Consider the following 17,518-nt stretch of genomic DNA (forward strand, 5'->3'; position numbering starts at 1 on the left):
AAGAGAAAAATAAAGACCACCTATAATCCCAACTTCAAGATAACAACTTTAGTCTTTTGGTATTTCCTTTTAGCCTATATATGAATAGGCATTTTGTAAAACTAAGAACTGATATTATATAAACATTGGTAATGTTTATTTCTCTCTTAACAATACAGCACTTTTTAAAAATAGTGCAGACAAATAAAATTATGATTGATTTTCTACAAAATACTTTGGTTTACTAGACTTAAAAAGTAGTTTGTTATACTGCGAAAATTAACCACGAGGTGGAGAGGAGATGGCTGGTCCTTTATAGAAAGAGTTCTCTCTCTTGCAAGTATTTGAATATTTTTTAAAAATCATTTTTAAATTTCACTGATTAAATAAGCATTTTCTTTTCATTACTGAAAAACTTCACATGTCCATCTTCAGCACAGCAGTACATCAAAAACATGGTTATAGAAGTGTTATGGCTGCAAAAGATCAAAACTGTGACAATTCACTGTAGACACAAGCTCAGCCCAGTACACTGGAACCCAAGCAGAACCAGCTAAGAATACCACAAAGTGATGATTCTTTTTATCTAGTGTCGAAGGCCTATTGCTTACATACACATGCAAGCAGATGGTACTGAGTGGTGACACAGTCTCAAGCTTGTTCTATTGATGACAGTAGTCCAAGTCCAAAGCATAATGGGAATAGCAGAATGACTACATCATCTAAAACCCCTCTACTCATGGTTTCAACTGCAGATTTTGGTTGGTTCTTGAATTATAATGCTGTCATATTCCAATGTGAAAATTATGACTTTGGAGTACTATGAGAAGTTACTGAATATTTATTCAAAATTCAAAGGGATGTTTTACAATGGAGTTTGTCCTAAGTGTGAAATTCCATTCAAAAGACACAAAAACTTTTTTAAAAGAGTATACTACTTGACCAATTTTGAGTTAGTCAAATTCTAGCCTTACCATTTGAATGTAAAAGAAACACCATCAAAATAAGCTACCACCTGAAAATCTAAACAAAGGTGGGTCTGAGACATAAGATTGACCTTCTAAGCTCACTTGCCCATCGTTTTTCTTAATCTGATATTCTCAAATAACTAAATTAATAAACGTTTCACCCACAATTTTTAGATATACACATCTATAGAGCTAATTGTTACTTGTACTTTATATGCAAAACAATTTTCTGAAGCATGAAAATCTCATTCCAGGAGTCATGTATGCCATTACTAAACCGATTATATGATTAGAATAAAGAGCAGCAGAAGCAGTCTAAAAGCTGTCATATAGAAATCTAGCAAAAAAATCGAAAATAGCAAAAAGAGCACTTCAAGGATACCAAGAACCAAAATATCATACAAACTTATCTCCAATAGACCTGTCATCTTATAACCTTAGTCTCAGACAACTGGAAACATATTTTAAAATATGTTCCTTCTTCACAAAAACAACCCTATTCATTCTATCTAGATTTACTGTACTATACTCCCAACTCAAACCAACAAGACAGATCCCATACTCCATGAAATAATGATACTGCCACACATGGTAAGATTCATCATATCCCCTCTGAAGGTCCCTGCAGGCCACCATACCTAACCTAAGTGCTCTTTTTACTTGTTCAACATTAATTTATCTCATAGCCCACGTTTCATCAATTTCGTTTCTGTTTCTGTGAAAATAAATTTCTCTTCCAGTCTATCATAGCAACTTCCATGTATTACCCATTCTCCTACAGTTAATCCTGTATCATAATCCCTTCCCTTTTGAGACCTTCCACTAAAATAGTTTCTTTTACTCTCTAGATTACCTGCATTTGCTTTCATCCCTTAGGCATCCATTCCTATTAGGTATTCATTTGAAAGAACTCTAAACCTAAATTTATTAGGATATTAATTCATTTGAAGGATTAGAAGAAGCTTTGTAAATAAGTAGTTCAGAGATCTCATACTACTATTCTGCCCAAGTATGCCCTCCCACACCACTGAAACAGTCAGAGATTAGGTGGACAACTTATATTGGCTACATAAACATTTTGACTACTGTTTTTCCACCATCTCAGTTCAGAAAACTGTAATAAATTTTTAAGTTAAAAAAAAAAAATTAAGAGCACAGAACCAAAAATGGTATCTTGAATGTGAATACAAAAGATGGTATCTTTAATATTTTAAAAGCTAAAAACATTACAAACTAGTCAGTTAAAATCTAAATGAAAATTATACTTTCCAAGTTTGTGGTCTTTATTTCCCTCCTCAGGACTTGTACTCTGTGACTGATCTAAATAACTTAACACCTCGTGGGGGGGGGGGGGGGCGGAATTCTGCAGGGAAAAAAAAGTGAAGCCAATTACTTCTGAGTAATTTTCTAGACTCATCTAGAAGAAAAATGATGTGTTACACTGGAGAAATGATTATAAGGATATAGGGATTCAGCTACTTATTCATTCACGTCTGCGTCTGCGTATAAGCAAAATACAAATATTTATTGACCACCTATTGTGTGCTTTGTAATGTGGTAGTCCCTTCTGGAAGTTTGCTGTCAGCATTATCCTTTATAATTAGAGTTTGTTAATTTTTATAAATTATATAATTACTTTGAGTTTTATCATCTGTAAAAAATGAACAATATCTATTTTTCAGATTTGCTGTACAGATTAAATGCGATGTAGTAACTTTACCTTCAAAAAAATATTACTTCCCTTCTCCCTGCAGGTCCCTCTACAGATTAGGACATTGATCAGTGGTTCTCAACCTTACTATGAAAAATCTCTTTTTTCCACAGATTCCACATCTTTACAGATTTTTGTCTATCAACTGCACTGACATTTAATTAACTAGAGAAGTAATGGCTAATCAGATGTCTCAAACTGTCAAAGACATAAATACTAATGAAACCCAATGTTAGGTTCTTGAGGTGCAAGCATGATGTTTTATTTCATTAACAGCTTGCAAATCACCACAATATATGATAATGATTTGTGATAATTAGCCGCAAAGATTTGAGTCAATATAATTATTGGTCAAAGCAAAGATACACAATATTTCACCTGTTTAAATCTATTGAGAGCACAAATATAATTTTCATTAGGCTTTTTACAATACTGAGAATAATTCATTCCTTTCTCTGCAGACCCCTGAGAAAAACATAATTTATGTACCATGTTCATGATTTTCTATGTCTAGAGAAACTACTGGTTACCCTACAGATTTAAGCCAGTATCATTAGTAACACCAACTTCTAATTCAAAAGTTACACATATTTATCCATAGAGATAAGTATGTACTGATATCCTGTGTCTTCCCTTTATATATTTTTAAAATTTTTTTTTATTGTTATGTTATTCCCTTTGTATTTATAAGACAAAATCCAAACCCTTCACCAAAGATCTATGTGATTTGTCTCCTGACAAGCCGATCTACCAGTCTCCTCTCAGCTTATCACTATGGCCTTCTCAAACATAACTTGCTGCTTCTCACTTAAGGGCTTTTGTACTAACTGGGTCCTCTACCTGGTTCACTCTTCTTGCGGATCGTTCCATCTAGCTTTGTCATTCAGGTCTCAAATTAAATATTATCATCTGAGTTTTCCCTCAACACTCAATCTAAAGCTTCTTCATGGCATTTGTGACCTCCGAAATTATCTTGTTCACTTATTTACTATTTCTCTCCACCACCACCAAACCCCACTTGTATAAAGAGTTCCATGACAGCAAGTCTTACTCATTGCTCTATCTCTAGTTCCTAGAATAGTACGAGGCACCCCATAATCATGCAATAACTATTTGTTAGATCACTAGCCAAAATGTTTAAGAATGTTTTGGGGAAAGACTGATTTCTTAGTCAACAACTTACATTTAGCATTCAAAATTGCTGATCCAAAAGAAGTAAGAAAAAATGTTTTTTGACTATAAAGAATAAGAAAAATGTATACAACGTTCTATTCAACAAGTGAGCTTTATTTTATTTCATCCTTTTGGATAGAATATGAAAGTCTATTCAGGTTTCACACACTTTGTATGTCACTTCATGTAAAAAGAAAATGAATTTTTTTATTTCAGTTTTACTGAGGTATAATATATAAAATTGTGAATTTTCTTATAATCGTATACCATGAACTACCAGCCACTCAATCTAATAACTTATTTTTCCTGCAAGCAGGACAGCTTCTAAGAATGTAAAACATACAGACTGGGAAGGCCATAGCTGCCCTAACAGTGACCATGCCAGAATGGCCCAAACCAGGGAAGATCTTGCTCTCAGCTATAATGGGTTGGGAAGGAGGGAAGGATAGAGTGATCAGACCTAGGAGAATAATTGTAGTTCTGATTTCTGTTAACAAACAGAAATATCTTCAAACCAAATCAAGAGAGACTCAACTAGAATCTTATAGTTTGAGACATTAAATAACTGTTTTGAATACCTGAGGTCTCTTTAGCAAATGAAATATCATTCGGTTGACAAGATAATGGGCTTTTGCAGTTTCACATAAGAAAAACACAGTATTTGAAATAAGTAACACACACAATCCCAATACTATGTGCTAAATATGCTTACTAATTTAAAAATATTTTCAAGAATACTTTTAAAAGCAAGAGATTTAAATGAAAATAACTAACAATAAAAACTTTATTTCTGGGGCGCCTGGGTGGCTCAGCTGGTTAAGCGACTGCCTTCGGCTCAGGTCATGATCCTGGAGTCCCGGGATCGAGTCCCGCATCGGGCTCCCTGCTCGGCAGGGAGTCTGCTTCTCCCTCTGACCCTCCCCCCTCTCATGTGCTCGCTCTCATTCTCTCTCTCTCAAATAAATAAATAAAATCTTAAAAAAAAAAAAACAACAAAAAACTTTATTTCTGAATTTAGAAAATATCTGAAAACTAAAAGAAACATTTAAGAGAGATATAACAACTCAGTGGTTTAAAAAATGCAAACACCTTGAAAGTATCACAAGCCCATATTTATTTTTTAAAAATCGGGTGTTGCTTCTTTTCTCGACTGGTGGTATTAAAGGAAGACAGCAAGCAGATAATCCACAACCCATGTGAGTTTACTTACCAGTCACAAAGAAACATTAATATCAGTCTGTAGGCTAACCTGCTTACTTATTCAGCCAAGTGGAAAGTACAATTTAGCATAGAGCTAGAGCCAGGTACCAAAATGACTAAGAATGGCACGTGTAAACTTTTTTTTTTAATTAAGAAATTAAAGAGGGGAGGAGAGAAGTACTAAAAGTAGGATTTCCTCTGAAGATCACATACTCAATTTCCTATTTTTCATTGCTCCATATTTCACTGGCAATATTCTAAGCTGCTTAACGAGAAGCCTGTATTTCACTTTTCATCACTTCTGCTCACATAACTGATGCTTCTGAAGCCCAGTTGCATGGACAGCAGAATTTAACCTTACAGTGAAGTATTTTAAGATAATACTTCCAGAAATATAATGTCTAAAACTGAGGAGTCTTTGTTAACTAAGAACTCAAAATGCTAAATAAATAACATTTCTGCAGACTATGCATTTGTCAAAGAGCGTAAGCATATGCTTTTCACAGGTGAAAGAATAGGACTCTTTTACCCTTTGATTAAAAAAAAAAAAAAGTAGCAACAACCAAAGCATGGTGAGTCCTACCTTCTTTCAGTGGTTCCTAACTCCATTTAGCCTATCCCTTAGGCACAGACTATTTCTTTTGAATTTCATCTCCAAACTGAGTACACTTAAAGACCCAGAGACTTTCACAACAGCAACTCCCAGAAACTCTCCCCAAAACCTACCCTCTTGTTTTCCATTAAACCCTCAGATTTGCCTTACCTTTGTTATCAAGCCAGCCTCCTTGCCCTCAGTGCCTTTCTTCCTGGATTCACTCTGTACTCTGTACCCAGATTCATCTTCCAAAAGATGAATGCTCTGATTGGGTCATTTTCCTCATATCAAAACTTCTTGTGCTCCTAAATAAAAGTCTGTACTTCTCAACCTAGCATTCAATGACTTCTACAGTCTAGCCCAACAAATCTTTACAGCCTTATCACCGTATTTTCTAATTATACAAGCTCAGGCTTCTGTCAAATCAATCTCCTGTCCTCCAACTTGTCCTGAACTTTCTATCTTGGCTCATGCCATTCCTACCACAAAGAATGTCTACCACTCCCCTCCAGCTGCCACTGCTCATGGCCCTTTTGCATCTCTGCATTTATTCATGTAAACAAGGACACACAAATGATATCTCCTGCGCCCCCCCCAAATGGGCAAAAAAAAAAGCCCCAAATTTAACAACAGCTGGCTCTTATTAAATGCCTACTATGTGCCAAGCAGTTAGTTTTACATATTATTTCTAATCCTCTCAACAAACTTATGAAGTAGGTATTATTATTCTCCTTGTAAAGATGAGAAAGCCAAAGTTCAGAAACATCAAATCATACATTTAATAAGTTATCTCACATTATATACTCAGTAAGTTGCCACAAATCATATACTTAGTTAAGTGGCAAAGCAAGGATTTGAACCCAGGCTGCCTAAGTCCAGAAACATTGCTCCAAACCCTAAGTCAGTTGGCTTTTTTTTTTTTTTTTTTGGTCTGAACTATGTGACTACCCCCCTCATCTATCTGAAATAATTTAGTTTTACATGATATCTCCACCTACTACATACTATACAATAAGCTTTCTCATGTTTGCCAGTTTAGTAAAGGGAGAACATTAAAATGCTATTTCTTTCCAATAAAAGAACAATGCTCAAATTGCAATTTCAAGGAATGTCCTTTTTTGTCACAAAGATTACTTTCACCTAAAATATTTCCAAAGAAATTCATTCCAACCAACTTTTTCAAAGATGATTGCAAATTACCAATCATACACTATGATGGTTTTACAGATTATTAATAATAAGAGGATACTGCGATCACCACCCACGTATTGTAACAGATATCTATCAAATTGGCAAAGATTGTAAAAACTGACCTACTCAATGCCATTGAAGGTGCAGTGAGACACACACTCTTATACACAGGGTAACCACCCTCTGATCCAGTTATCCCACTTCTGGGAATCTATCCTAAAGGAAGAAAAAAAAAAAACAGAGATGCAATCAAAGATAAATGTACAAAAATGTTTGCTCCAGTGTTATTTAAAATAGTATTATAAAGAATCAACCTAAAAGTCCCAAGCTAGGAGACCAATATCCTGTTCAGAGAAAAACGTAGGAACAAAACAGTATATATAAAAGTATAATTCCATTTTTTTAATTAAAAAATCTATACATGCAAGGAAAGAACTAGAAAAGTGTACATTAAAATGTCAGCAGTAATTATTTCTGGGTGATGGGTTTATAGATGATTTTCAATTTCTTCTTTACATTTATGTTCTTTTCAAAATTTGCCACAATGGAACATGAATTACTTTAAACAAGAAAAAAAATACTTAAGCAGCTATACTCACTGAAAATGATCCTGAACCTACAAAGGCATGTTACTTGGAAAAGAAACACCTCCTAGTGCAAAGAAAGTGTCAAACTTGTTTCATTTCCACCTTCTGTTAGCTCACACTTACTTTTAGACTGTGTAAAGAATGTCACCCAAAATTCAGTAGTATTCATAAACTTGCACAAGGCTCACTATCTAAAAGTCAGCCAGTGTTTCAACAGAAAGCACCAGTTAAATGAACTGTTTTATTGTATGTCTATTGAGAATAATAAATGTCCAATTAATCCTAACTCAAAACATGCAAAAGGGAAAAACCAGAAAAACTATTCTTGTTTTGCAAATTAACTATGTATACTGCTGTTGCCTTATAAGCCCATCATAGTTAAGTCTGGAGTGGGGAGGAACTTGAAAATAAAGCTGGCAAGCTACCAACATTCATTAAAAATGCACATTGATGCCATTTTTTTCTACATGCACATTTCTGTTCTAGGGCATAGTTAACTTTAGTGGCAAAAGATGATTTTTATCAGTGTAGAAAAAAAGATTAAGCTGGTCTACAAAAAAACAAAAGCACAACAAAAAAACCTTCTTGCATTAACCACAGAATTAAAATTGCCAGCTGAACCAGGAGGAAAAAAAATTCCTACCATTTGGCATATGTGCAGAAAAACAATTTGCCAAAACAAAAACAAAAAGTCTTGAAGTAAAACAGGCATTAAGCAAAAAATTCTTATTTTACTGTATTTTAAACTGGAAAACTGGTTTGCTTGTAATACTAAAAAGCTGTTAGAAAATAAAGCCACAGGAAAAAAAAGAAAATAATACCACAGAAATAGTTGTTGAGCAACTAGGAGAAAATTTAAAGTATTACACTGATCTTACTTAGAAAATGAGTATCATTCTATTTCCACTCTACCATGAAAATCCAACATTTATTTATAAAACATATGTCAGGTTCTGGCAAACAAAATAAATTACTAGACTATAAATTCCTTAAAATAGAAGCTACAGTCTCACATCTCCATTTCCATCAAAGAACCTAATATTGGGTCATGCAAACATCTGTTCAATGACTGAATCTGAAATCTATTAATAAAATCATGCAACATTTTTACATGCATTCAATGGAATGGAAAAGGTAGATCAAAAGACATCAAAGATTTGGACTAGATACTGAAAACTACATAAACTCCAAAGATCGGTCTAAATTTCAACTGCTAAAATAATTAAGTTATGGCTGCTTGCTTAATGTTTTATAATACAGCCAACTTGTCTATAACAGAATGATCCTGTTTATAAATGAATTTTTAAATATCACTGAAAATACAGTGAATGAATTTACTCTTCAGATTACACATCAGACTGATATGAAATGTTCAGTCTGCAATAGGAGATAATTTCCTACTACTAACTTAGAATCTTACAAGCTGCATTTGGGATTTGTCCAAAAAACAACTGCACCCAGTTCTTCGTGCCTCTCTTACTTTTACACTTTTGTGGTTGATAACGAAACCAGAGTTCTATCCTGAGCAAAGTTATTTCTTACAACCAGAATAAATGTGTATAACATAGCACTGCAAACAACCATGGAATGTTATAGGTACATATACTTATGAGTTCAAAGTAACATACTTCAAGCTTTGATTAATCCAACAGTATCGTTTACCAGTTACAATGTATAGTTTAGTATATTCCTATTCTTATGAAATATGGACTAACTTAAATATATTCTAAAACCAAACACAGGGTTACATATTTAATTCCAAATTTAGTTAACTTTATCATTCCACACTTTGAACCAATCTGTAGCAATGTGAACTACATACATAGGCTAGAAACAGAAAACTGGGTATGCAAAGAAATGTTTTTTCCAGATTTATCTGGAATTAGCCTAAATAAATAAGACATCAGTACCTTTAAAAAAAAAAAGCCATTAATTTGTCTACTGATTGAAGTTAATTTCATAAAACACATTTAATCCTCCCTATGCATATCATATATTTCTGAAAATCATATTAAAACCAGTATTTTTAGACCACTTATAAAAGTACACTATTTTTTGTTTCAACTCCACCTTAATCATCACACACAATTTCCTTTTCTTATTGGTGCACGCATGTACCTTCTACATCTAAAAGGCCTATTTTCAAGTGCAAACGAGAGCATGGCATAGTTCTCTGTTGAACTGCTTTGCTGATCAGTACATCATGATAAGCTAAGCTTATAGGTTCAATACTCTTCTGGATCATTTAACTTTGAAACAAACTGGACTCTTAACCACTCATCTCAAAACTGTGAGAAGGGGACTGTAAAGAGTGTGTGAATCATTCAGTGTCCATAATCACTATTACAAAAATTCATAACCTGAATGGGACAGTACATGTACACGTACATGAAAGACTGAAAAGTACATAAAAACTACCACTTGTAATCCCCAAATTTCACGAACAGAAAAAGGGGGTGGGGGGAAGTGAATGCTTCATCTCAGTAACATAAGAAAGCTTAAACATATTTATGTTTAACACTAATCACTTCCATAAGATGTGAATTTGGCATTAAGTCATGCAGCAATATATGACATCAGAATGAAGAGAAAATACTTGGAAATACGCCATAACTCTTTTTAAAATTAATGAGTTTAATCTGAAAAGGAACATCAGGAGGAAGTAAGATGATGTTCACAATTTTAAATTCACCACAAAATTAATATATAAACGCTTTATACAAATTTTTTGACTGAACGAAAATAAGAGAATTTTAGAACTGGAAACTTAGAGGTTATTTGAGGTTCAATGAACATCAGCTGGATCCCTAGCATGTTTCAGCCACAGTGCTAGGTGTTTGCAGGTAACTCAATTATTCAACTCACTCACTTTAGAGATGGTGGAGTTCCCTGCTCATGCCAAATCAAGCCATCTAGATTTCAGAACTAGAAATGCTGAGCAATGCCCTCACAGTGGTATAATTCCTATCAAAACAGACTGGTATCGTTCTCCCTTATAAACTAAATAAAATGTCAAAGATGCAAAGCTAACCTTATTTAACAAAACAATAGTCCCTGTGTTTTGAATAACTATAAAGAATTACAACAATCTAAAAATTCAACTAAGTACTAGCTGCATAATTTATTGCAAAGAACAAAACACGGGGCTGTCAGTTTTAAGATTCTAAAGACATAAAACAGAAATTAAATAAATTGCAGGTATCATTTAAAAATCCCTTTGTAAAAAAAGAAGAAATTATCAATATGAAAAATTAGATGCTTGATTAGAATGTCTATTTTATATAAAAGATCATCAGCCATATAATAACAAAGTTCATGGATGGTAGTAAACTTGGGCAAGACTTTTAAGTTATTTAACTATTAGATTCTGACAGAATGTAAAACTTCCTGAGGACAAAGACCCTGTCTAATTCATCTCTGTATACCCAACAATTAGCACTCTGTTGTTAAATGCTGGAGAGGTGAACTAACATACGAACTCTAAATTCAAGCTACTGGAAAATTCAACCTAACAATCTAGAAGATTTTTCTTTTATAACCAAAATGATTTCTTCAAGTATTAAATAATACTCAAGGCAAGTGATATTGCCATAACACTAGATCAACAACTGTGGCTATCACTTTAACTAGTACAACACACTATTTGAAGGAATTCACAGATACATCAAGAAGACAAGTAAATTCATATACTTTGATTCAGCAGTCCTTACTCTGGAAATCAATCCCAAGAAAATATTCCAAAAGAAAGAAAATGTTGCATATACAAAAGTGTTCATTTCATCTTAATTTTAGTAAAGGGAAACCGAAACTACCTATATGCCCAACAACAGGTAGATGGACTATTTTGCAACCTCCGAAAAAGGCTTAAAATAAAGATTAGCCTCCTAATTGGTCTTCCTGCTTACACTCTTGCCCACCCCAACTCCCCACCAAGTTGATTTCCACATAGCAGCCAGAAGGATTTTCACAAATTCTTCTACTTAAAACCTTCCAATAGTTGATTGCTCATCTCATTCAAAGTAAAATTCCAAGTTCTTACCATGACCTACAAGGCTCAGTTACTTCTCTAACTTAAAGCTCTCTCACTCACTCTTGCTTACTGTCTTCTCAAAAGGCCAAGTACACCGAGGGGATCTTTGCACTTGCAGTCCTCTCTGCCTATAACCTTCCCCAAGAGAGCACACCTAACTCACTTCCTTCAGGTCTCTGCTCCAGTCTCATGACTTCCCTGCCACTGCTTCTCTCTTTCCCCTCACCTAATATGTTATCATCTAACATATTCTACATTTATTTGGTTATGGCCCATCTCTCCTGATTACAATATAAGCTCTATGACAACAAGAACTTGATTTTATTCACAGAATATGCATTCAAAAAGCATTTGTTGAATTAATATTAAATGTTGATACAATAATTATTAACTACATGAAAAATCATGCATATAAACAAGCTCGGAAGAGAACAGGAAAAATGAATAGTTTGATTTGTGAACATTTTCAAGTGTTGATCATATAACTAAGTAGTACAATAGAAATTATAAGTCAGTTGTGATTATGATTTTAGGCTGCCAAAAGTGACTACAACAATCTTACTTCCTTGGAAGCCATTAGTGTATTAGCTTAAAACTGGTAGTAGTTATTAGTGACACCTTTTCCTCATAAAATTGTAATAACAATTATTCTTAAATCTTGTTCCTAAAGACCCAAAATTTAGTCTGTAAGTATCGGCACTGTCATTCTTGAGGCTACATAGAAAGTGAACAAAGGCTTTTAAACAGTTTTAATATGGAACTGAATACTAGGGTTTCCAGTTTGTTTTTGAGACAGGTATCCATGCTTGGCTTCAGAGCGACCCTGAAACTGAATGCAAAACTTTGTGCATAAAAGTCTATTACTTTTTTTTTTTTTCCTGGGGAGAGAGACTATATATTTCATCATAATCTCAAAGGTGTCAGTGGCCTAGAAAAGGTTAAGAATTACTATTTTATACTGGAAGTGCAATATTCTAATATAAGCCACCTCTCAAAAGGACATAAGATATATAATACCTAGCCACTTCTTTGCAATCATTCAATTCATCCACAAAATACTGAGTGCCTACCTTGTGCCAGGCACCGTGTGATCCTCAATATCCTACACCTAATCATATTTTGCAGTACATAATTGAAAATACCAAGGAAACAGGTTCAGTTAAACACCAGACTAAAAAAATAATTTCAACCAATGCAAAAATAATTTCAACTAATGCAAAAATAATTTCAACCAATGCAAATATAACTTCAAAACAGAAAGTGTTGTAAGAAATCATAATAAAGACAGAAAAGAGCTCAGGGCCTGATTTACTATTATGTCAAAATACTGCAGATATCAATTACATCAAAAGGAAAGAAAAACTACACACACACACACACATACGCATGCCCGCCTCCACACACTGACAGGAAACCAGAAGAAAGTTTCCAAATCCTGTTTCCAGCAGCATCCCTTCTGAGACTGCCCTGCAGCATGCTTTTGAAGGTAGGCGCCCCACGTTAAAACTAAGAGCTGCTACTTTACTCTTACTGTGATAAAAACAGAAAGAATCATCATCCCACACCCAGGAAGCAGAAAACTGTGGCCACCTGTAAGGCTGTGGCCCATTAACCTCCTGCCCTGTTATTCCCTTTTTTCTTATACCCTCCTCCCTTCAAAGCAGTGGCAAAACCATCTTCCCTCCCCAAAAGGAGTAACATAACTCAACGTTAGTTCTTTTTTCCAAGAGGTCAAAAGGTCCCCCAAACTCTTGGTGCTTAGCCCTGCAAGAAGATCCCATTTTTCAGGCACAAGTGTCTTCCCCTCACCTTCTCCCTGTAGCAGTAAATTACACAATTCAGCTGAAGACACTGTCCTTAACTTCCTGAGGGGACAAGCGACACTCCTACCAGCCCCAGTCTGAAGGAAGCCAAGAATCACACGGTGACCCCTTCCCTAAGAAAATTCAGGGAAGAAGCACAGACCCAAGAAGAGCAACGCCGAAAAGGCGTACACATGGCAAGCTACGGAAGACGTGGGGGAGAGGGCGGGAAAGGGGCTGGGAGGTGGAGTGGGATGTAGAGATGTCAGCCCTCTGCACTGGGGGGATAAAGGAAGGAAAGGGAGACCCTGACCCTGACAGAAGTGAACGCAGAGAGGGCAACGCTCCCGTCTACCTGCACCTTCTCCAGCGAGGGACGAGGGCAGAAAATTCACCCAACCCTCCAACCCCCTCTTCGCGTGACCCCCAAGGGGAGAGCTGGGTTTGAGGGAAGGTCTGACCCTAGTGTGGGGACATGCAAGAGAAAAAAGGCAGCGATGTCCAACCCTCTGCATCTCTCGGGCACTGAGTGGCGAGGGCACTGTGTCCGAGGAGATGGCGAGGGAAATGGGCTTGTGCCATGACACCTCGGGCAGTTGGAGGGTGGGGGACACAATGTCCTCTTTCTCTCCCACACCCGGCTCGGGCCCCTCCCGTCCGTCTCCCGCAGGCCCAGCCACAGTCGACCGGCTCGGTCCGCGGGCGTGGTTGGCTCTGGCCCTGGCGGCGGCGGCAGGGCCTCCCGGAGCCCCGGCCCCTCCCGCCGGCCAGGCCCCCAGGCCGCCGCCCCGGACACCGAGGGAACGCGGAGGAGGAAGGGGGAGCCAGGGGACTGACCGGCGACATGAGCCGCCTCAGCCCTGGCTCGGCCGACCCGCGCCCCCGGCTCCCTCTGGGGCCAACTCGAGCTCCCCGCCCCTCACTCACCCCCCCGGTCCGGCGCCTCCTCCACCTCCTCCTCCACCTCCTCCCTCTTCTCGGCCGTGGCTCCTGCTCCGGCTCTGCGCGGCGACGGCGGCGGCGGCGGCGGCGGCGGCGGCCTCGACAGCGGCGGCGGCGGCGGCGCCTCCAGAACGCGCACGCACGCAGCACGCAGGCCCCGCCCCCAGCTCCGCCCCGCCCCTCCGAGTCGGCGTCAGCAAGGCTTCGGTCCCGCCTTCCCCGAGGCTTTCCGGAGTCCGCTTAAAGGAGCCGCGCAGAAGAGGGTGGTGGGAATTGAGAGACGTGTGGGAGGAGCGGGGTATTGGGGCCTTGCGGAGGGCTGGGTGCGAGGCTGCGTAAGGCGGGAAACGAAATGAAGAAGGGTCCGAAGATTCAGGAGGAATAGAATTTTGGAGGGAATGCAATCATTCAACAAGTACTAATTGAGCACCTAGTAAGTGCCAGGCACTGTTCTAGGCGCGGGGCGGAGGCGGATAACACCATAGGGCAAGCAAAGGCCCCTCGGGAAGCTTGAATTCTAGTGGGGTGGGAGAGAGGAGACAGACAACAAACAAGTAAACAAAAATGTCAGGTAATGATAAGTAGTGTGAAGAAAAATAAAGCCAGGAATGGAATGACTTTATAGCTGGCCAGATACTGCCCCGCAGAGGAGACCTTTGAGTACCTATCATATACATATGATGTGAAGGAATAAGCCTAGCAAATACCTAGGGTGTGTGTTGGGGGGGGAGGGGGTTGGCAGGGACAGCCTTTCCAAGCTGAAAGATAATCAGCCATAAACTCAGAGGTGAGAATAATACACCCGGTAGGTTGCAGGAACAGCAAAAGGCCAGTATGGCTGAATGGAACCAGCTAGCCAGAGAGCAGGTGTGGAGAGAGGTATGGAAGGATTAGATCCTGTGGAGCCTTGTGGGCTGTTGTAAGAGCAACTGAAAGCCATGGGAGGGTGAGCAGAGGAATGACCACATCTGATTCACATTTTTAAAAGTTATTCATGCACATATTCTTTACACATACTAATGTGTAAAATACACAGTAGGGAAGCACAAATGTCCACAAGAAGCCCACTAAGGATGTTGGTGGTGGTAACTTGGAATAGGATGGCAACAAAGGAGTGAGAAGGCTATTCAGATACATTTTGAATTGGAATGGATTTGGCAGAGAGTGTGTGAAGGAAAAAACATCATGGATGATTCTTAGGTTCAGGTCCTGAAGGATGGGTTAATGGTGGTGCCATTTCAGAAGATGGGGAAGACTCAAACAGGAGAAATTTGGGGATGGGGGAAATCAGGAGTTCTGTTTTGTACATGTTACATAAGGTGCTTGTTATATATCCACATGGAACGTTGAATACAACAGTTGGATATAAATTTGGGATTCATCAGCACATAGATGCTTTTTACGCCTGAAATCTACATAAAAGCACTTAGGGAGAGTAGCTGGAGGAGAGGACTAAGAGGAATCCAACACTTGGAGATTAAGTAGAAGAGGAGGAGGAGCTACCAGTCAGATCAGAGGAATACCAGGAAAGGGTGAGTGATGGAAGATAAGAGAATTGTTTCTGGAAGGTGGGAGTCATCACTCTTATCAAATACTGCTGAAACAAGTAAGCTGAGGACAGAGTTTGAACACTGGATTTGGCCGGATGAAGGTTACCAACGTCTTTGATGAAAGCAGTTTCAATGGTGTTGTAGGGGAGAAAGTCTGATTAGGGTGTGTTAACAGAGCATGGGAAGTGAGGAAGAGAGAGTGTTTATAGCAAGTCTAAACAGCTCTTGAGGAGCTTTGCTATAAAGAGTAACCGAGAAAAGGGTAGTAGCCCCAGGAGTATTTGGGATCAAGGGAGAGTATTTTAAGATGGGAGATGTTTTCCTTTGTTGGTATGCTGGACTGATCCTTCAGAGAGGCAAATGTGATGGAACAGAAGACAAGAGGAGACAAGTGCAGGAAGATTGTCCTCAAGAAGATACGAAGCAATGAGACCTAGCATGGAAGTTAAGGTGTGGCCTTGGATAGGAGCAAGGACAGTATGTTCACACACTATTTGGGGGGAGAAGGCAAAGTCTGTGGATGCAAATGCAGGTAGGTCAGGTAGTCCATTTGGTGGTGGCATGCTCAGACCACTGCAGAGCAGAAGGGGACAGGTGGGAGCTAATATCCAGCCCCTGTTCTGCCAACCCAGCTGTGAGGCCATGTCCGCCTGGAGGAAGTGGCGGGGGGGGGGGGGGGGGGCACCTTTTCTAATTACTCCACCTGGAGGAGTGGTGCCTTTTAGCCATCCTCCCCACCCTCCTACACACACACACACACACACACACACACACACACACACACACACACACACACACACACCGTGCATGTTTTCCCCGTTTGCACGGAGTACTGAATGTGCCGGCTACCTCATTGGGTCTGAGGAGATAGATCTGGGCTGTGTGCTTTCCTTTATTCTGTGCAATGAAAAACTGTGAATGGGGAGGGGCTATTGGCTATTTAAGGAGCTAGAAGAAGGTGAGCAAGAATTCCCCTGAAGGGTGGAAGAGTTACTGGAGAAGTATAGTGTGGACAGCGTTGAGGGCCCTATTGAGCTGGCAGTCCTATATTGAAAGTGAGACCATTCAGCAAGGTTGTGTGGTTTTCTTCAGCCACATGCCATTGCCTGGGGGACCGCAGGAGGGTTGGATTTGATCCGGGCTGGGTTTGCTGATGAAAGTAAATGAGGGGGTGAGGGAGTGTACACCAGGGAATGGTTATAGTAACAGACCTTGGAATCTCAGCTGGGAAGGAAGAGAGGCAAGTAAAAAAGCGGTGGGGTCAGTGGTTTGGTGGTCCCTGTGAGAAAGAATTGTTCAGGAGGAAGCAGTCGAATAAGTGGGGAAAGGGGACTTTCCAAGGATCAAGCATGGGGAAGGGTGAGTGAGGTGGTTGGGAAAGAGGAAGCGAAGGCATCTGTGAGAAAAATGGGTTCAGGGAGAGCCATGGAACTGAGGAACCAGCAGGGCCCTCAGGCTCTTGCCCTGTCACAGCATACTTGAGCTGTTGGTCTGGGGGGAGGTTGAGGGAGCTATGCAAGCTGGAGAGAAACTGAGCACAGCAGGGGATAAGCCAACTGGACTCTGCCAGGGCCTCTTTATAAGTCTTGGGATAGCCCACTGGGGCCTTTATTTTACCTGCCCTTTTTTTTTTCTCCACTGACTGAGGACACCATGCATTTGTGTACACACTTTATCCTACCTGGTGTTTGACAGAAACTAAATGACATATTTCCTCCTAAATCCTTCTCCTGATTTTGCCTTTTCTACTCGTGACACTATCTTTCTCAGTTACTCAGCCACCAAGCCTC

At 38.9% G+C, this 17,518-nt stretch overlaps 1 protein-coding gene across 3 annotated transcripts in view; it reads right to left on the reverse strand.

The window, feature by feature from the left end:
- RAP1A (RAP1A, member of RAS oncogene family) overlaps positions 1 to 14,319 on the reverse strand; it is a 75,930-nt gene extending 61,611 nt beyond the window's left edge. The window contains exons 1-2 of one of the 3 annotated variants that reach the window (XM_078072606.1): positions 14,164 to 14,301; positions 6,944 to 7,033 (exon numbers count right to left, since the gene is read on the reverse strand). The gene's annotated coding sequence lies outside the window, so the exon portion shown is untranslated. Of the gene's footprint in view, positions 1 to 6,939; positions 7,034 to 14,163 lie in introns of all 3 variants that reach the window. The other 2 variants (XM_078072604.1, XM_078072605.1) reach the window with 2 other exon arrangements.
- Positions 14,320 to 17,518: the final 3,199 nt, after the last annotated feature.

Source organism: Halichoerus grypus, chromosome 5 (assembly GCF_964656455.1).
Source record: "Halichoerus grypus chromosome 5, mHalGry1.hap1.1, whole genome shotgun sequence".
Lineage (NCBI taxonomy): Eukaryota > Metazoa > Chordata > Mammalia > Carnivora > Phocidae > Halichoerus > Halichoerus grypus.